This window comes from Thunnus thynnus, chromosome 12 (genome assembly GCF_963924715.1).
Source record: "Thunnus thynnus chromosome 12, fThuThy2.1, whole genome shotgun sequence".
Classification (NCBI taxonomy): Eukaryota; Metazoa; Chordata; class Actinopteri; order Scombriformes; family Scombridae; genus Thunnus; species Thunnus thynnus.
The window spans coordinates 30,474,611-30,502,158 of NC_089528.1; the positions used below are offsets into that span (position 1 = coordinate 30,474,611).

The 27,548-nt window shown below is 38.2% G+C and overlaps 1 long non-coding RNA gene across 1 annotated transcript; it reads right to left on the reverse strand.

The window, feature by feature from the left end:
* Nucleotides 1–4,210: 4,210 nt before the first annotated feature.
* Nucleotides 4,211–10,241, reverse strand: LOC137194722 (uncharacterized). The gene is made up of 4 exons (XR_010931009.1): nt 9,418–10,241; nt 8,498–9,204; nt 8,044–8,118; nt 4,211–4,294 (listed from the first exon to the last, which is right to left on the reverse strand). It is a non-coding gene; the product is annotated as an uncharacterized lncRNA (long non-coding RNA).
* Between the last annotated feature and the right edge of the window lie 17,307 nt (nt 10,242–27,548).

Here is a 27,548-nt window from a genome sequence, read left to right on the forward strand (position 1 = left end):
ATACAGGCAGACAGGCATCATTCAAACTAAAACAAAATTGTGAAATTTGGAGTAGATTTGGAAATTCTTGATTTTTGTACAGTATGTGGAATTTGCCTAATAATATAATGTGTTTCAGTATGTTGAAAGCAGACTGAATGAGGCAGATTGCAGCACTAAAATCTAAAAAAGTTACACTTTTTAAACTTCATTTAACCAGGAAAATCTCAAGATCATCTTGCCAGGACGCTCTTGAATTTCAATGAGGTTTTCCTGGTTATATAAAGATTAACATGTCAGATGCAAATATTGTAGTTTTTACATTTATCTGACAGCTGTAGGGCTGCAATCAGCAATTACTTCCATTATCGATTATTCTGTCCATTATCTTCTTCGTTAATCGATTAGCTGGTCGGTCCATAAAATGTCAGAAAATGGTGAAAAATTTCCCAAAGCCCAAAGAGACGTCCTCAGATGTCTTGTTTTATACCGACTAACAGTCCACAATCCAAAGATATTCAGTTTACTGTCAATTGTTTAATCGTTGCAGCTCTCGACAGCTGATTTTAAATAACTCATAGGATCATTGTTACTACCCAACTGTGCATAAAGTTGTTATAAATGAGCTTCTTCTAAACCAGCAAACACCATTATAATCATGCTTATATGTTAAAGCATCAGTAATAATGTTGACATAATAAAACATACAATAACAACACTGACAGGCTGCATGACGAGTGCTTTAACTTTGATACTTTAGTACACTGAGAACTGTACTTTTACTTGTAATTGAGTATTTTAAAATTGTGATGTATATTGACTTTAATTGGTCTTTTGTGCTTCATTTTTAATTAAGTAAGAGATGATATACGGGTGATCACACTGAGAGAATGTTACTTATAATAAACGTTCATATATCCTTCTCATCTTTTCCATACTTTAAATATTCAACATCAACACAACCTTGTGACCTTATCTAGTGAAGCATGATACACACAGTTTCTACCTTGTGTGTTAGTTGGTGAATAATTCATATCTACACCCCCCCTGTGGTGCAGCAGGCAGTTGAAGGAGGAAGTGGGGGAGGGGTGGGGGGGGACGTTTGTTTAATCTGCATGCTGCTCCCTTCCTGTCTGTGAGCGCACAGGTGGAGCTCCCTGGTGACTGTGTTTGATTGACAGGCCTGCTGACTGCCTGCTGCATCGCTGATGACGCTCAGTGAGCCGCATCCCAACTTTCACCGACAGCCTCGACTCACCGTGACACCGCCGAACTGAGAAATGTAATCACACGACGCAACGCAGAGAATTGGGTGCCACACAAACATATTGGAGTAATATTCAGACTCTTTGGGAATATGTTTGTTTGTCGTCCACACAGAGTCAGATGAGAAGATAGATAGATGTTTGTCCAGTACAGAGACAGGAAGGGTGAATTAGAGTAATGTGGGACAATTTTTGCGATCGGCACTTAAACAGTATATTTTAATATGAAGCACTAAATACCATTGTGTTTTCTACTGGATACAGAGAATGTACACAGATGTCACACTCAGATAAGAAAATACCAAATATAAAAGTGTTTCTTGTGCCAAATTGTTCCAGATTATGTGCCTTTCCTAAAGTGGGACAGTTCAGGCTGAAATCTGGGACATTCATTGGGAGGCTGAAAGGTCTAAATCACCTTAATTCATACAATAAAAACCTCTCTGGTTGGTAACACTCAAGGCCAAAGTGCCTCATTTCAGTAATTACAGTGTTTTTTCTGTTAAAAATAGTAATGTATCATATTATGTGTTAATATCAGTAATCAATTAGTATCAGTAATTTGCAATCTGCCTAAAAATGACTATAAATTAAGCATTACAAGACTAAGACCCCTGAATAACTGTTGGTATTGCACATTTAATGTACTTAAATGCATATTTAACCAATTTAAGAACATAAATAACTGTCCCACATTATTAAAACCACATTTCAAACCACTTTTCTAAAGTGGGACAATAAAAAAATGGACTGAAATTAAAAAAATATGAAACATGTTTAAACATATTTTATATCATAAACACAATCTGATAACAATTAGCAGCGTTGCTTCATTTATGACAGATTTATATCCTTAAAATTAAATTACTCTGAATCCTTCGTCACTGACCTTTAATTGGACTTCACAGCAAGCGCTTCCTGTTGGAATGTTGCCCCGCCCCTATCTATGACATCACATGTGTGAAGTCATGTGATTTCATTTACGTGACACCTCAGGTTTAATTTGACAGCAGTCCTACTCATTAGCATTTGTTAGAAGAAGAGATAAGATATATTTGAGCTGAGGTGTCCCACATTACATTCATTCATGAATGCTCCCAAGTCAAAGAAACGGGAGGTTTTTCCACATTAGGATGAAAATAATCTGAGACAATTTGGCACAAGGGACACTTTTATATTGGCCGTTTCTCCTCTGGCTGTGATATCTGCGTTCTTCTTTTCTGATATTAGTAGAAAACACTTTGGGGATTTCAGAACAGAACTGGCTTCATATCAAAATATATTACTGAAGTGCCAATTGCACAAATTGTCCCACATTACTCTAATTCAGTTTATTCCAAGATTAAAAGAAGACAAATGGCCTATAAGCCTCTGTTATGTACTATTTGTAGCAGAAGTCAAACAAATTGTGTGTAGCTCTGTTTTAATTCACTGAGTGAGTCTTAATACTGGATTTTTTTTTGATGTAACTGCCAGTTTGTTGACACTTCTGTTCTTTTCGCCAAGTAGGAGAAATTCCTGTTATGTTCGACTCAGAGTTACAACTAGGAGGTCATTTAGAGTCAACAGTAAAGTCAACATGCTCACAATGACCATGTTAACACGTTGATGTTTAGCAGCTTTAACATTTATCATGGTCACTGTTTCACCGTTTAGCGTGTTAGCATGCTAACATTTCAGCAGGATGATTTTATAAACTACATGATAATCATACCATAAAATCTGCATATTGATTGATAACTTTTACATTACAGGAAGCCATTTGATGCAATTAGTGAAACAATTATTTGACAACATAATTATATAATTCAATTGTTTAGTCTTTTCACAAGCAAACCTGTCAATCAATTTATGGGCTTCAGTTTCTGAAATGCTGCTTTTCTTCGTCTTATACGGCATAAAAGCTGAATATCTTTTAGGGTTTTTGGATTGTTGATCTGACAAAACAAACAAGTTGAAGACGTCGCTGTGGCTTGACAGATTAAGAGATATTAATCCTAAATTGCAGCTGTGGATTCACTGTTTCTATGAAAAACATCACCTAACGTTGCTTCCTCTGAACCTGTTCTGTTAATGAATCTCCTCCAGCCGCCTACAAATCAAACCCAGACCTGAGCGAGTCTTTACACAAGCTGTGGAAAAAGGGAAACTTGGCTTCATCTGTGCTCCGGTGTGATTACAGGCTCAGCGCAGCCAGACAGCATGTCAGCCTGTGGCCTGGCCTCCTTTTTTTTTTGGCTCACCAGCGTTCGATGGAGAGGTAATTGGGAGGAGAGGCGGAGGTGGATCCACGGCTTAACCTGAGCGAGGCGGTAATGAGTGCCGGCTGCCGAGAGGCCTCGCCTGAGGGCCAGCAGGCAGCTTATCAGCCTGCTGGGCGTCATTCAAAAATGCTATTTATGCCTTTTTGCACTAAAATAACTGCTATCTGAGAGCTATTATTTCACTCCACATTTTCTAAAAGGGGTGATAGGTGATGTTTTTTACTGCTTTGTAGCATTAAATGACCATGTGGTTGTCAAGGTAATGAGGAGGGTTTTTTTTTGCTCTTATGAGTTATTTCTACATACACCTGTTTATCAATAAATACAAAAAAAATACACTATCGTTTATCTCCCAGGTGTATTTTGTGATTACCTTATGCTGTACCTTTCCCTCCCTACGATTAAAGCTCCACTGATAAGGAATAGTTTTTAATAAATAAAATGTTTGACATAGTCTCTTCTAAACAAACCACCAGTTTCATGATATATTATGCATAAATATATATATATTATATTATATGCTGCTGCTGTTGTAAACAAAATGTGGCTCCATAGTTGGTGAATTCACTGAAAAAGTGACCCAGAAATTAAACGTGAACTGATTCACGCTGTTAGCGGCGTATGTGACAGAGTTTTATTGGACGTTTTGGGAGTCGTAGTTCACTTCTATCTTGAAGTTTTTAAGTCCACAGTCTTCTATCATTGACTAAAGAACCAGATATTTTCTAACACAGTTGTTCATCTTTTGTTTTGATGTTTCAACCAGGAGATTCGTGCAGATCAAAGCTGTAGAAGAGAGAGAGAAATGACAGTCAGTGGGACTTTTACTTCTGGAACAAGTCGACGAAACAGCTCAGAGAAACTCTAATGAGCTTCATGTCGCACAATGCAGAAGCAAATCTGGAAGCTAGGGAGCTTTTTTGGCTTATTTGCTCAGCGAACAATTTTCCGGTATCCAGTTTCTACATATATATATATATATATAATTCATGAAGTGGACACAAACACAACTCCAGTGTATGATCATGTTGCTCTGTGTCTGCTGGATGTGTAGCTATATCAGCTGTAACCAACAGATACTGTCAGCCAGAGAAACTTTGTAAGATAATATGTCAGTGTTGGTGTCTATCAGCTTGTTGTGGAGCTCTTCGGCCCCCCGAGTGGCCAAAAAAAAATCAATGAATGCACCTTTAATGATATCACAGCACACTCCGCTTACCGCTCATGTCTTCCAGCGCCGTCGTAGTTTACTGACAGAGGTCGGTAAATGATACTAAAGTCTCTCTTTGAAGGAGTAGATTTCATGGTGTTAATCGTAGCCGTTGTGTGTGTGTGTGTGTGAGACAGATGTTAGATCGGCTCACAGCTTCATTAGTATTCCACTTCCTCCGCCGGCGTGTCAGCGCTCATTTCCCTAACAGAAGGTGTCACTTCTTTCAGACGGTGGATTTGTCATTTTTTTTTTAGAAAGAAAACACTCTCTTTTTCACAGCTTGATGAGTCATTATATTCCCTGAAACCGACTGACAGGAGAAGCGATTAGATCCCACACACCGAGAGCTCCATTCACACACACTTAACGTTAACATTTCCACATGAATACAGTTTCCAGGCCTGAAGACGATGTTCTAGAAAACTCTCTGATATCAGTGAGCACCTGCCTTTTCTGACTATAGATTATTTATAAGGCATCAAATATGAGAAGAAATATAAAATCCTCATACATACTTAGTTTTATTTGTGTTGTGGGGCTTTGTCTAACATATGTTTCATTTCTACTGTTTGGTTTTTTATTGGTTAATGTGTCTGAATAAGTCAGAGAGGGATGGCTCATATAAATATATTTGGTTGATACAAAAACTTAAATGTACAGACATGAAAATAAAACTGTTCAGTCATTCAGTGAACACAGTGATAAAAGAATAAAAGCCAACCTGACAATATATAAGAATAGTAAAACCAATAAAACAGAATAAAACTAGCATTAAGTTTTGAGCTTAGATTTAAAAGAAGCCACTGACTCAGCCTGCCTTTATTACCTCAGGCAGGGAGTCCAGAGCCTCGGGCTGATCTCCTGACAAGTATCGTGTGTGTATCAAAGCCTGATATATCTTATTCCTCTGTGCTGTACAAAAAATATTAAGAACGCATCAGTGAGCTACACTGTGTCCTAGAAATGACGTTCATATACAGCTAAACCGTTTCCCCCAGTTATGTTGCGTTTGTAAATGTAATCGCTACCTGGATTACGTTCACAGGAAACGTTTTTCTGGATCGCTCTGAAGTCGGAGGATGGACTCTCTGACATCAAAAACCAGGGTTCACATCCTCAGTTTAGAAATATAACATCAAGTCAGTAATGGACCAGGCTGAAAGGACAGGTTCACAATTTATCAAGTGTGTCTTAAACCAGCAGTCAGGTGTCCATATGAACAGTGAAAGAGGTTTTCCTCGCAGTAATCATTCCTCCTGTTCATACTGGATATTAAAAGATCCTTCAAATGTGTTTTCAATGGAAGTGATGGAGGCCAAAATCCACAGTGTGTCCACACAGTCATTTAAAAGTCTCTGTGAAGCTTATATGAGGCTTCAGTAGTCTGAGTTAGTCATATCAAGTGGATATCTGACACATTTACAGTCTTTTTAGCATCAAATTCCCTCTTTGTGTTTCCTCGGACAGTGTTTCCCTGTTGAGCTGCAGGTGGAAGTATAGTAACAAAAAGAGGGACTTTGGAACTAAAAAGACTGTAACATTGAAAGATATCTACTTGATTTGACTCATTTGGACGCTGAAGCTTCATATTAGCTTCAGATAAACTTTTAAATACATTTTTGCACAGAAGGAGGACTGTGGATTTTGTCCTCCATCACTTCCATTGTAAGATCATTATGAAGGGATCTTCTAATGGTCAGTATGAACAGGAGGAATGATTACAGCAAGAAAAACATGTTTCAGTGTTCATTTAGGCTCCTGACTGTTGTTTTATGACACACTAGAAAATTTGAAACTGTCCTTTAATGTAACCTTAAATATATTTTCATTCAGTGTTTTCCCTGCCTGCGGGAGATTTGGGTTTTCACAAGAAAATTGGATTTAATTTAGTAGAACGTGAGTCAAAAAGTAAGATACTTTACAGAATAAGTGGCATAGGAAGTTGGATTATGGTAAAACAGCCACTATAGCTTCATAGAAATATATATAATTCATTAAGGGAGATAAAACTTAAAGAATATGTAATATAACCCTCAAATGAATGAATGAAATGAGAAAGTAATTACAGAAACTTTAACATTTTCCTTTAGGACACATTATACCTGCACATTATTCATGTCCATAACTCACAACACTCTTTTCACAAACTTTTCTTTTCACAGTTTTCTCAACAGCAGGATGAAATAAATGAACAGATGAACCATTTAAACCACAGAATGACTCTAAATGTGTTTACTGACATTTTTCTTTTTTACAACATTTATTTGGCGTCAATGCAGAAGCAGGTGGACACGTTTAATTTGTCTGTAGCTTCCATATTTGAATAATTATGAAACATTATGGAGTCTTTTCAGTGTCACAGTAGAGTTGCAGAGTGATGCTTCCTTTTATTCATGTTTTTTGTCCCTTTATAGCTGCACTAATCAATATTTTATATTAACAATGGATCAAATGATTCTATGTAATATGAAATGAGTCATATAACTCAACTCTGCAGCTCTATGAAGCTTTTTAGACTCTTTTAGCTCCTAGTTTTGGTTTTTACGGCATGTCTAGTGTTACTCAGTTTACTTAAATACTCAAGTCCTTTATTTAAGTAAAAGTACCAGTACAACAATGTAAAAATACTCCATTACAAGTAAAAATCCTAAGTTAAAGTATTAAGTAAGGAAGGAAGTATTACCAGCTTTATGTAGTTAAAGTATCTGCAACGATACAATGATTTGTATTTTATTAGCTTATCGTATGTCTGAAAAGTGGCTAGTAATTAAAGCTGTCAGATAAATATACAATATGTACAATAAAAGTGCAATATTTCCCTCTGAAATGTAGTGAAGTAGAAGTAGAAAGTGATATAAAACGGAAATACTCAAGTGTTAAAAGTATCAAAATTGTCCATAAGTGCAGTAACCTTGAATAAATGTACATTAGCGGGATGATAATGCTGCTCTGTGTTTGCTAACATGTTAACTGTAACAACTTTATAAGATGTTAATATGTCAGATGTGTTTACGGCTCGTTACGCTGCCCCCCAAACTCACCAAAACATGAATTCACACAGCTTTAAATTAACATTCTACTAAGGATGTGCCCGAATACAAATACATTATTCGGCAAAGCACAAATAATGGGTTTTATCCGAATATTTGTTTCATACATTCATACATTTGTTGGGGGTGTTCCCCAGAGATAAAGCTGAGCTACTGACACATGCAAAGTGCTCCCAAGTGACTCTCCATCACCTGTTGTTCCCCTTCTCCTTTCTACAAAGTTAGGTTATAAAAAACTAGACAATAAATGAAAAGTGCAAAGCAATAATCACCTTTGAAGTTCCTCCCTACATGTTGCACGGTGTGCCGTCTCTGTGTTATGGGTGTATAAATAGGTAGAGGTCTGTCTGCAAGGAAAAACAAAAACAGGATTTTAAAGCCTCTTTCCACTTTCATTTGAATACAAATACAAATTATTTTGCTGCCTCAACAAATACAGATACAAATACTGGGATCTCTGCACATCCCTACTTTCTACCACAGTAACTATTGTTTTCCAAGAGTTTAAAAAAGCAAAATGTTTTTATTCCTCTTGTGTCAGGTATCACTCCCTCTTCCTCTTCTTCTTCTGTGGTCTTGTGACTGTCACTGTAGACCTCTTAGTGTTTGCTTTATGTGGATAATTTTAGAGAAAACATTTCCTGGATTGCAGCCAGACAGATTGACTCTCTCAAGGAAAAAAAACCCCTCAAAATCCACTCCTGCTGCGTGTAATGTAAATCCTACCTCTGATGGTGTTAATGCATATTACTGCGGCTGAAAGAACGGATTTGACAAGTCAATCTCAATTTGACAAGCAACAGAGACTCCTCAGGAAATATCTGCAGGTTATTCAAGTGTTTCTGGCACAGAAGAGGAAGTGGTTGCGATGAAAACGTCTTAATGGAGTCGTGGATCAGCAGACGGCACTCCTCTTTTCCTTCGCTGCACCTGAATCGCCCGAGGCCGTTCATTTCTCTGCAACAGATTGCTCGAAAAGTGCTCGATTGTGCTCGGCTAATGCATAACAAACAGATGGAGCTGAATGCAATCACTCCAAAGTGGTGTCTCTATCTCTTTCTGTCCGTCTCTCTCTCTCTCTTTCTCTCTCATGAGCTCTGAAATAAATCAAAATTATGGTTTTGGCATCAGTGCCGCTCTGCAGGAGGAGAAACATTGCAGAGGAACACTGTGATCATGTGGCTCCAGAATCACAGATCTGCTCTGACTGAAGCGAACTTAATTAAAGTCATTTTGCTCCACTTAACTGAATTTTTGATGGGTACAGTTGCCGTGACAACCCCGGTAACGGTGGAGCACAGGTGCCCGTAGGCTATGACCGATATTTTGCAGCAGGAGGTGCAGACGGCGGCGGCGGCAGCGGCGGTGTCATCTTTCTAAGTGTGTCAAGGTTATAAAAAGCAGCGCTGAAATTAGACAGAGCAGCTGACAACCTGCAGAGGTAAAGAGAGAGAGAGATCAGAGTCTGTAGCTCATTAATAGAGATTCATAATCACATTCAACACGCCGACTGAAAGACGTCGCAGGCTTTTAGACAAAGAGAACCCAGAGGACTCAATCAAATCAAACCAGTGACCTCTGAGTCAGGTATACGTCCATCATTTTCTATATATGGACACTTATCCATAATCCATTAATATACATACATTTTCCCCAGTTTTCAACGTCCACTTCTGGTCTCCTTGTCCCTGCTAATGCTGTAACGCTAATACTGGGAAACTGGTGAAAGATTTTTGCCTGGTTCAGACCTTTGAATCCTCCCACTGAGTTGACTGATTCTGTTCTGGCATCATGACATGAAACGGTGGATTATCGGATGATAAACTGATTATCCAGTAAGCGCCGTGCGAGATTTGACCCCCCTAGATTAACAAATGTATTTTACATAGACAGCATGTCTTCTCAATGTCGCCTGACATCATAGTTTGTTTTTACTTCGCTGTGCTCTACTCTTAAAACCCCAACAAAACCAGTATGTTGGAATTACTACTTATACTATTATACGTTAGATTCAAATGGATACGTTAGTCTCTATTGATTGATTAGGGAAAATCAAATCCACCTCTGCCATGGAAACTGGTTACAGTGGAAGCAAATGTCAGACTGAAGCTGGAAATGGAGTGTAACGCTACAGATTTACTCCTGAGTGGATGCGTACACGGACAGCTGCGGACACAGCCTGGTCGCCAGAATAAAACGTTGGCGTTGAATGTTTCTGCAAACCACAGAAACGTTGAATATCTACGTTTCCACACGTGAAATACGTATCATATTAACATGGTTAGTAAGTTTGTTGGCAGCAGGGAACACGGTTCAAGACCACCTCGAAACCGAAACCAATGTCCGCTTCCCGTTTCAACCGACAAAACCGGGTGTTTTTAGTGAGACATCAGCTGTTTTTGTTTTATTTTTATTTTAACTCAAACCATGGTCTATCCCTAACGCTAGCCAGGTGGTCTTTGTGCCTAAACCTAACCAGACCTTAACCACAGCGTCATCACACCATAAAACATCATTATTCAACAGGTAGAAATGTTAATATGCTACGTTTGCAGAAATGTTGGTATGATACGTATTACACGTGTTGAAATGTAGGTATTCAACGTTTCTGTGGTTTGTAGAAACGTTCAACGCCAACGTTTCTTCTGGCGACTGACACCACGTAGCTCTGTTTATACTATTTTCTGAATCTGCTTGGAGGACACGTTCCACACATGTGCAGTAGATCAGCGTCTACAAAAAGACAGCATTAATTGAAGGTACACAGATGTCCACACAGAGCTTACGTGTACTCCCTCTGAAGACAAAATTTACGTCACACGGACCCTAGTGGACCCTAGTGGACCCTGGCCTACTTGCGGATGTGGAAGTTATAATTTCAGCTTAAAGAGTTAACAATTCTATCTGATATCAGGCAAGAAAGTTCAGATATTTCTTGGCCCATAATAACAGTGTTGGACAAGTTATTTGAAAATTGTAAAAGTAATTACATTTACATTTACTCATTACTCGACAGTCTGAAGGAGAAACATATTTGATCCTGAAGCAGTTTGTATCTTTAATCTCAGCATCTAACTTCCTGATGTAAAAGTACATAAGTATTATGAGCTTGATGTAGTCAAAGTATTGCAGTAAAAGTACATAAGTATTATGAGCTTGATGTAGTTAAAGTATTGCAGTAAAAGTACATAAGTATTATGAGCTTGATGTAGTTAAAGTATTGCAGTAAAAGTACATAAGTATTATGAGCTTGATGTAGTTAAAGTATTGCAGTAAAAGTACATAAGTATTATGAGCTTGATGTAGTTAAAGTATTGCAGTAAAAGTAGTGGTTTGGTCCCTCTGACTGATATATTATTATATATGACATCATTAGATTATTAATAGTGAAGCATCAGTGTTAGAGCAGCATGTTACTGTTGTAGCTGCTGGAGGTGGAGCTAGTTTACACTACTTTATATACAGTTAGCTAGTTTAGTCCAGTGGTTCCCAACCTAGGGGTCGGGCCCCTCCAAAGGGTCAGCAGATAAATCTGAGGGGTCGTGAGATGATTAATGGGAGAGGAAAGAAGAAAAAACAAAGTTCTGATACACAAATCTGTTTTCAGTTTTTGGACTTTTTCTCTAATCTTTGATTTATTGGTGAAATATTGGATCATTTGAATTGCTCTTCAGGGACAAATAAAGTTTATTGAATTGAATAATAATAGAATAATAATGGGATGGTGGTAAAACTATTTTTAGGGAACACTGGACACATCTAATCAGGAAAAAGTATTTCCTCTTGCCATGCTAGGAATGAAAGGTGAAGGTTTCCTCTTTTATAATCTTTCATCTCTTCACCGGCTTTGTGTGGCAGCCGATTGGTTTGACTGGACTATTTCAGGAAATACGGGCCCCGTTGTTTGTTTTAGGGCCAATAAATTCACACTTGACAAACTGCCGCTGTGACCCGCAGCCACACAGAGACGCGTCCGACTGTAAATTCCCTCCGGAGCGAAGCAGAATGATTGGCATTTCATTTAGACGCCGACGCTGGCGGAGAAGTGAATCTGTGGGACTCTGCTGACTCAGTTGAGTGATCGTGTTTTGCTGGAGCCGACATCAAGTTAGTGATTTAATTTGAGCCGCAGATAGATGAGATCAGAGGAAGGCAGTGACTGAGAGGAGAGAGATGATGATCATGAGCCTCGATTGCTGCTGATAAACACAGAACTGATACGATGAGAAACCCCCATATCTATAAAAAGATAACCAAGGGTCAAAAGATCAAAATTATAAATGTGATTATGATAAAAAATTAGGAGGAACTGATTGTGTGTCTTTGGTACTCAATGCAGACTCTACACTGACTTCATCCTAAAGTATTGTAAGTAGGATAAAAATATAATTTCAACAAGATAAAGTTGCTGTTTAAATCTAAAATAATTTTGAATTATGCACAGATATCATAACTCAAACTAATGGGAATTTAATCATTCATAAGAAACTTACAAAGCAAAAAAAGTAAGAAATAAATTAAATAATATTTAACACGGCTGAATGTAGATATGAATTTTCTTTAAAATTTTCGCCAGTCAAAATTAAAAAAAACAAAACAGCTATCAATGATTTGATTTTCCTTTGACAGAAATGTGCCTTATTTAAAGTCTCTAATTTCAACAAGATAAAGTTGCTGCTGAAATTTAAAATGTGCACTGATTTCATAACTCAAACTAATGGGAATTTAATCATTCATGAGAAACTTACAAAGCAAAAAATGAAAAAAAAAATTTTTTAACACGTCTGAATGTAGATATGAATTTTCTTTTGCCAGTCCAAATTAAAAAAAAACAGCTATTGATAATTTTTTGTGCCTTATTTAAAGTCTCTAAAAGTAAATGTTCCTCTTTCATGATGTTTTCTTGAGATTGAATATTTTAACAACGGATTTTGAACAAATGCTAAAAAATTACACATCACATTTATTCCCTTCTTAACTAAACTGTGAGACCAGTCAGTTCAGCGCTGGATCGTTCTTCCCTCACACAGACAAGGGGGATGCTGGGAGTTTTCTTACACCAGACGGCCTGATTTTAACCCTCAGTCAGAATGAAGCTGCATTTCTCTCAGATCAGTTGCAATTTGAGTTCATGACATCTAATTAATAACCTGATCGATCAACAGTCTGCTTGTCGGATGATCAGTTTGAGGAGCTCTGAGATCAGATTTCCAACATGGCTGCTGTTATAGCTTGTTTGAATGTGATTGGAGGATATTTGACATGTTGTGGTTAAACTGTCGTCCGACAGACGCTGAGACAGAAAACTGAACTTCACATCAGATTGTTGCATCTTCCAGACATCTGGTGGTTTTTTTGTGCTTCACAGCAGAACTGCACAAAGTAACTCTACCTTTCTCTCTCTAATAAAAATGTGTTTAAATTCATACCATGGCATCAGTTAATGTTATGTCTTCTGTACTCAGTGATACATTGTTGTGTAAAAAGTAAACAGAATAAACATGATATAAAATAATAACAATTAAAAAAAACATTGTTATGTTTCTTTCAAACAATTACTCTGATTAAACATGGATTAGACACAAAGTACATAGAACAAATGCATGTCTGTCATTTTACTCTTTTAAAAGTGCAAACACTGTTTAATAAATAGAATTACATTAAATTAAAATGATAGTTTGCATGAATACATAACAAAGGCTGTAATAGATAGATGTAATAGATGTAGGCACATCAAAGTATCACTTTACATAAACCTTAGGCAGCAATCAACAATCTGCCCTCGGTATTATCTTGAAGTCTCCCACTGATGAAAAAATAATCTAATATTGTTTTTTATGTAGATGAAAACTGTTGCTTTGGCACATTCCCTCCGATGTCTGCGTGATGAACGACGGCATTCAAGACATCTGAAACAGTATAAGAACGATTTGGGCCAATGTTTTGTTTGGGAGGGAAAAAGTCTGCTTATCCAGATTGAGGCATTCTTCACGCAAGCCTGATTAAATCCAGCTAATGACGGTTCTGTTGAGTGCAGTCCAGTAACAACTAAAAGTCCATTATTAGCCTCTATATTAGCCACCATCGACGAACAGAAAAACCAGAGTATCACCTACTTGTTGTCACCCTGACCTCAATCTCAACTTTGAGACAAATGGTTAATGTATTTCAATGATAGCACATACTGGAGGATTATTTTGAAAAGTATCTCTTGCCAGCTAGAACAGAGTCTTCTTTTTGTAGTTAAACCCATGGATGATCATTCAATCTGCAGTTTTCAGGGCTTGTTTAAGGCTTAGCTCAGTTTCCCCTCTGGGATAGCTCTCTAGAACGTCCTGGCGGCCTCCGTTCTGCACAGTCTGAGGAAATGATACCCAATTACCCTGTAGATGATAGTTGGAGTTGGTCATGATGCCATTTCTCTTTTTCTCAGAACAGCTCTGCTGCTGGATAAAGAATTGATCTTGGCCTTGCCCCCTTTTCTGCTGAATTGAACCACCAATCATTATCTTACTTCCTGGATCCTTCACTGAAATGTTCAGCACTGATTTATTGAACTGGGTCATCCTGTTCTCCAGAACCTGACCTGAACTTCATCACAGATACAAACTTTGCTATTAGTATTACATTTGAAACAAATGCAAAGTAGACATATGTATGTGTATATATTCAGGGATGTGCAGAGATCCCAGTATCTGTATCTGTATTTGTTGAGGCAGCAAAATTATTCATATTTGTATTTGTGTTTGAATAAAAGTGGAAAGAGGCTTAAAAATCCTGTTTTTGTTTTTATCACATTTTAAATTTTAGAAAATTTAAGTGTTACAATAAGTGTTCATGAATAAACTATCTTATGAAGGAGGTCCCCACATCGGGTCTTGAACTGGAGTCTCCCAGATCATAGACGACTGCACTGATTACTGAACTAAAACTTTACTCATCAACTCATTACAGACAAACCTCTACCTATTTATACACCCATAACACAGAGACAGCACACCATGTAACATGTAGGGAGGAACTTCAAAGGTGATTCTTGCTTTGCACTTTTCATTTATTGCCTATTTTTTACAACCTAACTTCGTTTAAAGGAGAAGGGGAACAACAGGTTATGGAGAGTCTGTTGGGAGCACTTTGCTTGTGTCAGTAGCTCAGCTTTATCTCTGGGGGACACACACAACAAATAACTTTTAAAATATTTGTATGAAACAAATATTCGTATAAAACTCACTCTTTGCCAAATAATGTATTTGTATTCGGGCACATCCCTAATAGTTACGGCAATTTACTTCACAAGCATATTTATTTTTATAAACAAAAGCCACTTTTGCTGCATTTTGTGTTGCATTACATTCTAACACGGTGTTGTGTTCAGAAGTTGCCTGCAGTTATTTTTGACTCCCAGTTTTGTTGGCTTTGTGTATCATTAGAAATATCTAAGAGTTAATTTAGTCCCGATGGGATTTTTTCAGTTGTTTGTGTGTGCATAAAAATATTTAAATAACCTGCTGTGTACCGTCAGCAAAGGTTTGATGCTAAGTGCAGCGATTTCAAAGTAAAAGCAGTGATTTTAAAACAATTATATTTGTCTGCAGAGTTACATGTATAATCTACTGCAATGCAAGAAACAAAATCTGAGCTTTGTCTCCTCATTCTCATGTTTTGTTTGAATTTCCAGTAATTCCTGCTGGATTTTTCAGGGGCTTAAAAAGGGGTTCAGCCGTTACGACATCTCCTAGCTGTCGATGATATTGTTTGAAATGTCTTAAAGCCGGAGTTGAAACAACACACCGCGTCCCGCCTCCTCCCTGTGATAAGCTGAATATCAGGAGAGATGGAGGAGGTTCTTGACTCTGAGTGAACTGAAACATCTGTTTCTCATGAACTGTGTGGAGCCGCGTTAGTGTTTACAGGCTGTGTCATATTTTTGCAAACTTTTCATAATGTTAAAAGTGAGTTGTTGGTTTTTTTTGCCAAGAACTGGAATCAGGGAGAGCAGAAACCTATCAAACACTTATAAACACTTATAAGCTCCGGTGAAAGCTCTCAGCTCTTCAGTACAACAGCTGCTCAGACGTTTGTCATGAAGGGTCAACAGAAGGATTGAAGACAGGATCTGGTCTATAAACATAACGTCTACTCTTATTAAGCAGTTATCTTGTTTGTCTTGACTGTGTTTTGTCTGTCGTCCTTTGATTTGACAGTCAGTGATTGGATTGTAAACAGCTCACGACGTACATTCAACTTTCATTTAAGAGGAATTCCTTTATTATGAGAAGTGGAATTTTCTGATCTATATTAAAGTTCTTCATAAACATATTTGCTTTACTGCTGGAAAATAAATCTTTTCCAATTTATTTACTCATAAATATGACTGGATATTATTAAAAAAAAAACATATTATGGAGGTATGAGGACATTTAAATTAATATGTCTGGTATCTGAAGTCATACTGAACAAGATTCTTCACTTCTAGTCTAAATTAAAACAAAGACTATGATGATTGATATATCAAGTAGGCTACAGAAAAGCTTGTGTAAGCACTGATGCTCCATTAACTCTTACAAAGTTTGCATTTTTTGAGGATGAATAATGAAATGTTCAGCAAAAAGCAACATAAGTGATTGAGAGAGGAATGTATATATATCAGATATTGACAGATCTGCATTGACAGTAATTATTTATGCTCATCTATGCGTTCCTGTTTCAGTTACCTCGCCTTTATGTTACTAAAGTGTTTTCTTCTCTGTATTGAGACTGTAAAAAACGACAGGCTATGCTGTTAATACCTACTGGTCACCTGATGGTGGGGGGCCAAACCAGGACACTGCAGGCGTCACAACACATGGATCCAGCTGTAGTGGAGCAGACAAGTGTGCCAAGCTCTATCACTGTAGAGATGGCAACGTAGTGAGAAGTTTTATCACATATTTTATAAAAAAATAGAGACTTCAGATACTGTAACTGGATTCCTTGGTTTCATCCTTACAAGCCATTTAAATTCAAAGTGGATGCGCAGTATTTTTAAAATGTACTTCTTGCTTTTGGCCCAAACGGCGAGGACTGGATAATGTTGTTACACTGACTAATTAGGCTTAATTGCCATCATCCAACACTTGTGCCGTAGAGCAGCAGCAGTCGGTATGTCGACTTTTTGACTTTCAGCACAGCCTTTTCTGTATGTTTTGAGAGGTTGGGTGTTAATGAGTAAACCATCTGGTACTGATGTCATGTAGTGGGCACTATCCAAGCTTGGAGGATCTCCTCACGAACCATCTGCCAGTAGCCACATCTGGTTCTTCTCCCCAACCCCCCCCCCCCCCCCCCCCCCCCCCCCCACCCCCCCGCATGCCCTTGTTTTGGATACAGTGCTATAACACAATCCCACACAATATACACAACATGGCAACAGTTGTGGTCAACTCGTTCCAGAAGCAACTTTAAACCCAACGGCCGTAATCTATGCGGCGTCCAGAGCAATGTGCCCGCAAGTTTTCCTTCCAGAAAAACACTTTGGCAGATGATTTCTCTGATTAGCACTTTTAAGCTCAAGCTGGCAGGAACAACAAGTGCTGTTGATTCTTGTGACTTTGTGTGGAACGTTTTCCCAGCCCGTAGAAGGAACCTCACAAGAATGCAAACACTGAAAATATTTCTTTGCCTTTTGGCAGTGATGTATGCCTGGCGCCTCGCTTCCAACTCCCTCTGTGATCACATATGTTGTGTGTCAGTATAGCTTATTACAGATGTTGTCACAAGTGTGTTATAAATCCACCTTTTCTGAAAAGCGTGCAAATTAGCTTCAAGCCAACTCTGGTGCAGTGTGTCTTTAATGTTTCAAACCGCACACTGTCCCATTCAATAAATAAATAAATCAAGTTATCCACTTTAGAGGTGCTCTTCAAAAAACTGTTTTCAGTGGCTGAAAGTGCCAGATCAATGGGACAAAATTAACAAATAAAGATGCATTATCAGATGTATGCATAGTTCTGTGATCATAGTCTGAATGAGCAGAAAGCATCGCTGCAAAGGAGGATATGTCCTCAACAAATTTTGTTTCAGTGGGAGCATTTTTTGTGCTCATTTTTGTTTATACTGTAATTGTTCAGTGGTGCCGAGCAGGTGAATCCATTTGCAGACACTCAAGGCAAGTTTATTTGTGTAGCACATTTCAACCACAAAGCAATTCAAAGTGCTTAAAAGGCATTAAAACAGAATATAAAAGCAACACAAGTAAAAAGACATATAAAAACAATTAAAAGGTGTTAAATTTAGAAATAAAAATAAGCTAAAAAGGGAATAAGACAGATAAAACAAGAGAATAAAAGTCACAGTGCAGTGTAAAATATTAACCCTCAATATGGTTTAATGAAAGAAAACAAACAGAAAAGTCTTCAGCTGCGATTTAAAAGAACTGAGAGTTGCAGCAGATCTACAGTTTTCTGGGAAAAGGTGAGGAAACAGGGATATAAGGGAATAAGAGAATGCAGGTCTGGGGAAGCTTGGACCGGTAACTGGGAAACTGGGACTGGGGCTTGGGGAGGTAGCTGGGAAGAGTGGGGATCCAGGGCAAGGAAACAGGAAAGAACAAGATGAAATGAAGGGCTGGAACCGGGGTTGACAGGACAGCAGGGGGGGAATGAAGGCCAGAGGAAAAACAGGCAACACCAGGAAAACTGGCTCAGTGTAGACTGACCGTGCAGAAGCTACAATTTGGCAGCATGAAAGTGGCAGATCCAAGTCTTTGTAGAGGCTTGATTACAGACATGAGGTGCTGCAGGTGTTGCTCTGCTCTACGTCCAGAACACACGTCTCCACTCACACAACCAAGGCTGGCAACCAAGGATGTCCCATTTCGAAGGCTCCTTCAAATGCGGACCTTCTTTTTCTGAATTTGGAGGATCCAACGGATGGATCCTTCATGGCCCAACCTATCCCAGAATGCATTTCGCACCAACCTGCGGCGATATAGCGAAGACTTTGAGCCAGGCTTAGAGCTGCTGTAATTTTCGCTGTAGTAATACGTATATATAATATGTTACTTTATTAAGTTTCAATATTTTTTCAGGGGAGAAAATAACCATTTAGATTCCCCATATCCCCATATGTGGTCAGTTTATCCAAATGATGACCAGCATCATCTCAGCTGCTAGGAGATCGACTCCTGAGATGATCGACCGGTGGGGAAGATGATCTGATGAACTGATCTGTGCAGCTCTTTGGTGATTTACTGCTGACACTAATGTCTCCATAGCATTTTGATATATGATATAATTCCTTTTGGAGGATAAATGTTGGAAATCTGGCAATTGTAGCTGCAACATTAGTTTGTCTGAATGTAAAGTGAAGCTTCATGTTTTTTATCATCTTAGAAATATATCCAAAGTCAGATCTTTCCTGTCACAGTCTGATTCTGAGAAGTTGGTTCACACATTCATTTCCAGTCGACTAGACTATTGTAATGGACTCTTTGCTGGACTGGCAAAGCAAACTCTTAATAAACTTCAAGCTTATCCAGAACGCTGCAGCCAGACTATTAACCAAAACCAACTCCTGATTTAATTTCTCCTCACTGGCTCCCAGTAAAGCAAAGAATTGATTTTAAAATACTTCTTATGGTTTTTAAAGCTATGAACGGCCTCGCTCCCTCCTTCGTTGTTGACATGCTCTCTGAATTCACACCAGACAGACCCTTGGGACCATCAAATAAAGGTCTCTTCACCATACCTAGAATAAATCAGCTCATGGTGCCTTCAGCCATTATGGTCCGACTCTTTGGAATTCAGACAGTGTCTTCCTTTAAAAGCAGACTAAAAACATCTTTTTTCACAAGCTTTTAGTTAGGTTAATGGGTAAAACCTTCTTTTTAGAAACAGTATTATTATTGTTATTTCTTTTAACAATGATAATAATAATATAATAATAATAATACCTTCTCACCTTCTAATTTTTTTATGCTGTCTTATATGTTTTTACATATGTAACATCTTCTTATTTTATGTTTTATCTTATTTGTTTTATATATGTAATGTTATATATGATCTTTACTTGTTTTTAAGCACATTGAGTTTACGCTTGTCGTATGAAATGTGCTATATAAATAAATTTGACAGCGCGATCTCTGTTGCTCTAAATGTACAGATATCACCAAAGTCACATAAATATATTGTTTTATTCTATTAAACTACATAAAAGTTAGGATTTTTATTGTAGCTACATTACAGACTGAATAACTTAATTTACTTCATCTCTCTGTCAGTGAGGTGTCAGTGGAGTCTTGAGTTGAGATGATTTTGTCACTGTACAGTCAGGTAGCTTTGTGGAAACTGAGCTGCAGTACGCTGCTGTTCCAACTGCAGAATGACTGTACTGCTTCCTCCCTTCCTCGGACGCCAGAGAACCACTTAAGCAAAAGAGAGAAGAAGAAAGAAGACATGAGGTTGCAGAGAGAGAGGATGGACAGGCTCTTCTACTTGAGAGATTAGTTATAAAATAAAAAATATTGAATGAATGAATTAAAATAAAGTAATTGATAAATACATTAGTTATTTCATTTACAGCAGTCTTATTCCTCGTAGTGGAGTAACAGGGTGTCTGCAGGTCCTCAAAAAGTCTCAAACTCAATTTTATAAATATTAGGCCTTAATGTGTTTATGTGTACTTAGGTTCAGCTGGTCAGTGAGTCCCCGGTGCAGCTGCTATAATAATAATACAATAGAAATAATAACAATAATACAAGTAGTAACAATAATAAAATGAGAATTTCTGGCTCCGTTTCTACTAGCTGTGTCCCGATTGTCAACTGCAGCTGTCGAGGTTGCTAGGCGACAGGAGCGGTGGGAACAGCTGGTGACGCAAATAGGAAATCCTCTGTAGACCAGACTGTCTCACTCAACAACGCTCGGTTCGGCCTCTGCTGTCTTCTCCAGAGGACACGCCTTTGTAGACCGCGTCCTTCGAAGGACTGCGTCCCCCCTAAAGTGAGACACAGCCACTGAAATGGAGGTGGAGGGCGTGGCGGGCGATGTCCGAGTGGAAACACCACCACAGGATCAATTTAACGTTACGCAATAACCAGTTAACTCAGATGAGCACATCTGGCAGGGTTTTTTGACACATCTGTTTTTGTTTGACAGAACGTTCAACTGTATATAAGATATTAGAATATATACATTTGCTAAATTGACCTGTTCTTCAACTCCCACAGCAAAAGTGCATGAGTGAGACGGTTTAAGAGGACATCTTGTCAGACCATTTTTATTCTCCAAATGTTAATCACTGCTCTGGGAAACTGGCATCCGTACAAGCATAAATAGTCAACTTCTGTTGATCAATGCCAGCAGTGATTTGGTGTGAAGGCAGCCAAGAGGGAGACTCACGGAGAAATTCTACAAAGGGGTATTTAAATCTGTCCAACCATTTTTTTTTTATAATGACACAAGTGCAGCCATGCAGAGCCCTTCATCATACCGGGTTTCAAGTTAGATTGACTGGAGTTACATTTTTTTTCTGAACTCACATCAATTACATGACAATCAAGAAGAGGAAATTGCTGCAATTTAAGTGTTTTAAATGGAAATTCTTGTTGTTGTTGGAGGTCCAATGAACTTGAGAGAGGGGTATTAAATATATTCACTGCTACTTTTCTTAAGTGTTATGTTGTTTTCACGATTAACAAGTCAGGGTCAATTACAGTTTTGTCAAACTTTTAGTTCCTTTATTAATGATATACTCTTTCTAATTCATAAAATTACACAATTTGTACCTAGAAACGGCCTTTAAAGTGAGATTATATCAGTTTTAAATGAAAAAGTACCAGTTTTCTCACAAATAAAAAGTTGAACTGAAAAGCAATAAAACACCTGGGATGTTGCTGCTACAGCCTTACTTGGTTGTCTTACTTAGTTGGCTGCTGCTCATCATATGTTACATAAAATTGCTTTAAGAGATGGCGTTTCCCAAAAGTACATCAGCAGTGTATCTTGAGATAACATTACAGATTTTCCAAAATATTACACATCGTTTCTAATCTCTTTTAATGAATCAGGAGTTGCAACGTTAGCAGCTCTCTGGCTTCTCTGACCTGCTAGTGGACAGAAAACAAAGTGAGTAAGCTAGCTGAAGCCATCAGAGAACTGCAATGATTAAAGACGGTAACACATGAAATAACAGTGAAATGCTGGTCATTAATCTTTTGTTTGTTATGGTTCCCTTGGGAGCACTTCATTTGTGCCAGTAGTTCAGCTTTATCTCTGGGGAACACTGCCAACTCCGGGAGTGATGTCCAAATTAGGAAATGTGCGTCATGTAGCAGGTGGATGTGACTCCCCTCACTGAGACCTGCTGATAGACGTCACAGTGGAGCAGAGGAGAGACACTGAGATAGTGATGTAACCGACCTGTGCGCTGGTATTTAACATGTTTTTTTTTTCACGAAAACAAATAATTTTTTTAAAAAACCCCACTATTTGTGCTTTGCCGAATAATGTATTTGTATTCGGTTACACCCCTAATAGAGACTGACAGGAAATGAGGGGAGGGAGGTATTTGCTCTCCAAATATCAATTCATAACCAGTATGGAGAGAGGAAATTATTAAATCAATAGGTCTCTCAATGTACTGTATATGCCATGTGTATTGTCTTAAGATAGACCTGAAAAAATCCAAACATATCCTGTAACAACTAATTGCTGGTAGCCTTGTAATGCTTAGTGGCTCTAATCTCGCCAATGTGAGCCTGTTTTCCATCTGTTTTTCCTACAAACAACCACTGATTGATCTCAAAATCAGCCATAATTTGTAGAACCACAGTTACATTTGAAACTTTTGCTTTGGTCCCAACAACCTTCAAAGCTTGTCTGAAACACAGAAATCTCTAAACCTCCTGAGGTAGTCAGTGAGTCAGCAGTATTGATCAAAAAAAAAAAAAACCCATCACCCTCCTGCAGATACATTATGATCATTTTGTGCTATGGGGCAGTAAAATTCTTTGTAATTGCTTTCATAAACTTTTGACTCCCATAATGGCAACAAGCTGCAATCACAAAGTTGGTGTCAGACGCTGTTGTGACAGCCAGCTGCTGGATTTTATACTCCTTTACTCTTACTGGCAACAATTCAAACGTGGAGCGTTTGAGTTGAACAAGGCCGTTCCAGTCTGGATTTGTGTCAGTGCTGTACAGCAGGTGGGGACGGGAGTCTTCATGAGCCTTTCAGGAACAAAGCATTTAAAACATGGTTTAACAGACCTGCTTTTTGCTCATGTGTTTTCATAAACAGCTCTCAGATCTATCAAAAGGACTGAATGCACTTTTATGAATGCAAATTTTACATTTTAAAGACTTTACTGCGACTCTCCAATCTGTTGCAGCGCAGCATCAACTCAAAAGTTGAATACAAAATTTGGAGACGAGCATGTGCTTTAAAAACAGACAGCTTTGAAAACGGTCTCCGCTCAACAACAATACAGCAACAAATGGCCAAGAAAACTGGAGAATTTAGAGATTATATATAATGTTCCTCTTTGTTTCCTGTTTACATGATCCCTACAGTCTCTCATCAAGGAACATGGAAGAAAAGCTTTCATCAGCTCTCTATGGAAAACCAGTTTTTTTTTCTTCAACACAGTGGCCCAACATGCACACAGGTGCTCCACTTTCACTAAACACTGTGCAAGATAAGTAACCTACCTGACAGTAAAATCTAAAGTCAAAATGTCTGTGGGGAGACAAAGCACTGAACACATTAGTCTTTTGAGCGTGTGTTAGTTGGCTTTAGTGCACCATCACACTATGCATCATTAATCATTATAGCTGAAGCCAAGGACAATAAATCGACTAGAGCTCCAAACAATGAAAGGCCTGTAGCTCTACAGACCGAGATATTCTGGTGTGAGACAAAAACAGCTGCCTGCAAACCAGAGAACTCAGTATTTCATAGCTGCTTTCTTTTTTTTCCATCATAGTCCCTTTCAGATGCAAATCTTATAACTCTGAAATGTCAGCTTTTGATGAACTAAGAAAAATGGGTTTGTTTACAGCATGAAGACAATCCAGTTTTCACACCACTCAGTGTTTTTGTAAAGGTTTCGGATACCCGAGAGGTCGGAGAATTTTCCCGACCCATGAAGCGTATAATCCTCCAATTCACCTCTATTGGAGTTACAAGGTTTGCACCTGACAGTGATGATATATGGGAGAGTGGAATCTCTGAGAAGCAGCTGGGAATTGAAAGTTTTATTTATTTACAGAGGAAACTAACAGAAAGCAAGCTGTCTTTTTCAGGAGTGTCCTGTTTACAGCATAATATAAAAATAATAACAGGTAAACCAAGATGCAAGTTACAAATATTGCTCACAACACGGAGAGTTAAAAAGATGACGGTATAAAGTTCACAAGTGAGGCAGAAAACTGAAAAATTAAATCAGACATTCAGCTTGTGGCAAAGTTTCAATAACTGAGGCAAATTGTGAGTAACCAAGTGTGCCAAGTCCAATAGTTTTCTGATTGTTATTCCATTGCTGAAGTACAGAGTCATTAACAGCTGATTTTCCAGGGTTTGTCTTAATCTTTTCCAAAAGAGGACTGAGCTGAGCGTGGCAAGGCATAAAGAATTTTGGAACTGTTAAGTCTGCTAAAATATGTACAGTGGTTATAGTTTTTTTCTCTGGAGGCTTTTATAGATGAAGTGCTAGCAGTGGTACTTGCACCAATGAGAAAGAAATATCATATATTTTATACTTTTGTTTGTGTACATTGATGAGTACCACATTACTACCAGTAATGAAAAATGAAAAAAAGCACTGTAATACAGTGAAAAACTCTGAAATAAGTTTTAGATTGAGAGATCTTTTCAGTGAAACCTTTAATTAAAAACCACAATGCAGTGTATTAAGTGTGTGTTCATTCACTGGGTGCAAGTTTAATCAACAACAGGGGAACTCCATCGATTTTACACATCAAAGTCTGTTTACAGGTCTTACAAGGTACTACAGCCAATGTGAAAGGAGTTGTGTGAAGCCTTTTGTGGCTCCAGATGTAACTGCATCAAAACCAAAAACTGTATAAAAATATGGATGTAGTTACCGTGACGTCACCCGTTGGTTTCTGAAGAGCTGTTTTGAAGTGAGCTGCTCCGGCCGTCGTCATCTTGGCAGTACGTGACTCTGCCTAACTCCCAGCCAATCAAAAATGGGCAAAGAGGCGGGCCGAATGGCTGAAACAAGCCACCTAGGCTAATGTTGTCTGGCTATATGTTAATGCTAGGCTCGTTAATAGTTAAGCTGTAGTGTTATAGTACTATGTTGAGTTTTATGCAAGAATGGGTTTTTTCTGCCTTTGGGGAAAGGCAAAGGCGGGTGGGCAGGTGTTTTAGGTTTGTTTCTTTTTTCTGTTTTTCTATTTTACCCTACGTTTTAGAAAAGTTGCTCTTTTAGCCCATTTTTGATACAAATACAACCAAACTGAGATTTTCCAGTTTAGGGATTTATGAGTAATTCAATTGTAAAAGGAGAAGGTTTAATGCAGCATGCCAGCTGGAACACAAAAGACTTAAATAGTGCTATTAAAAGGGGTCTTGGCTCATTTAAAAAAAAAATTGAAAGCAGACATTGTGTTTCTGCAAGAGACCCACCTATGAGATCAGGATCATTTCCATCTACATAAGGGTGGGGCAGGTGTTTCATTCTCATTTTCAATTTAAATCCAGGGGTGCTGCCATCTCGATTAGCAAAAAAAAAATCATTTCATTTCTTTTCACGTCTCTGCAGATCATCATGGCAGATTTGTGCTTGCTTGCAGTGGTTCTCAACCTTTTTTGGGCCAGCGACCCCCTATCCATTATCCAGGTCCCTTACCGCCCCCCATCAATTAAAATGTAGGCTAATTGTCTTTCCTGAATATTAATGTTGATTATTATTCTGTTATATCATTAAAAAAAGTGTGTCATTGAATGCCAAATAACAGATTTGATTTAACTGGGCAGTTAGAACATCATTATCATTACTTTCCCAGGGAGCAAAAAAGCCCTGTGAATAGAAATTATATTTATGAGTTTTAAACAAATGCAACGGTTAGAAATTTGACATTCAAACTGTAATCAGGTCTTGTTGCTGATTTGCTCCCACAGACAAGAGCAGACAATCCAAACAGACTGCTACAGAACAAACCTGCCTGCAGCAGTCAGACTGTACAATACAGAACTAAATGGAACAAAAGATGGAAACCTGAAGTCTGTGGGCTTTGTTTTTGTTTGTTTGTTTGTGGGTTTTTTTCTTTTTAGTGTGTTAGTGTTGTATATTGTTGTTTTTATGGCATTTTAAAATGTATGCATAGTTGTATGTAATGTATTGATATATTTCTATTTTTATTAATGTAAATTCTGCTTCTGTAGAGCATGAATGCCAATAAACACAAACTCAAATACAAACTTATTGATCACAGACAGCAGGTGCCAAACAAGAAGCACTCTGCAATTGTTCCAACAGAAAACAAGGGCAACTAAAGAAAATAAAGCTAGATTGCTTTAAGTTAGTGTCAGCCCTGCGCTTGGTGGTTCTCTGTGGGCTGCAGAGAAATTAGTTTCAGCCTGAGTGCGCCTGAGACTGTCAAGTACAAGCGATTGTGGTACTTGGACTGCATGTAAAGGACCTGGCTGAATCCCTGCTCATCAAGGTATGTTGTTGGGAAAGCAAGAAGCAGCAGCCTGGTCTTCTCCCAGCGAGCTGGGTAACGCTATGCATATCTGACCCATATGCTGCCCCAGCCAGAGGTGCAGAAAATAGTCTGGGCCTCGTCAACAAGATGCTCCTGGATAGCAGGTTCACATTCAGTCACGTCCACCTGAAAGGGCTGCACCACCCAGAGAGTAACATCGAGGTCCATGAGGTCCCTTAAGCAGATCTCCATGTCAGCTTTAACCATCCTCAGGTGGTCAGTAAATGAGGAGGAGGTCATCGGTAAGATCCTCAGACACCTGCAATGAGTAAAACCAGCAAATTGTTCTCGGTGCAGATTTTTAGACTATCTGATATTGAACCTGTTATTTTATTGCTAATTAGTCTACTAATAAATGTTTCTTTATAATGCATAATAAACATTACAACATAATATATGTATAGAACTAAAATACTATAACAATATCAGGCCGACGCTGTTTAACAAATGTTTACTTGTTTTTTGTTCCTGGGTAGTCAACTGCTTATGCCTAAAAAGTATAGAAAATGGTTATTATTACTCTCAAACTTTGCTTTTGTAGCCAGGACTTACATTTTGAAATTGAACTATTTCCAATGGAAAAACAAGCGAATTTGCATCTTTTCATTCACATAAAGTCAAAAAACAACATATGAATCACTGGATATGATGATGGGAGACTATATTTGGGGGCTGATTCATGAAAATGATTTACAGAATAATCCTAAATCTTGAAAAACTACTTGCTTCTAAATCTTTTGTGGTCACTTTTGTATAACTTTAGTATGAATATAACACTTACTACCCAGGAACAAAAACTGTGTTACATATTGTAATATATTTATTTAGTATTGTTTCTGAAAAACAGTAGATCACCTTGGTCAGCTGCCTCCTGCCTACACTCTGCCTGTACAGATCCAGCCTGGAGGTGACACTTGATGATGACTGGACCAGAGTAACTCCATTTCCTTGGAGATTTAGTGTGACTTCATTCATTTTTTTCAAAAAAGCCTGAGAGGTACATGATGTCACAACAGCTGGATGACAACTTTTCCCTGGGAGCTGCATCAACCTCCTCCAGGAAC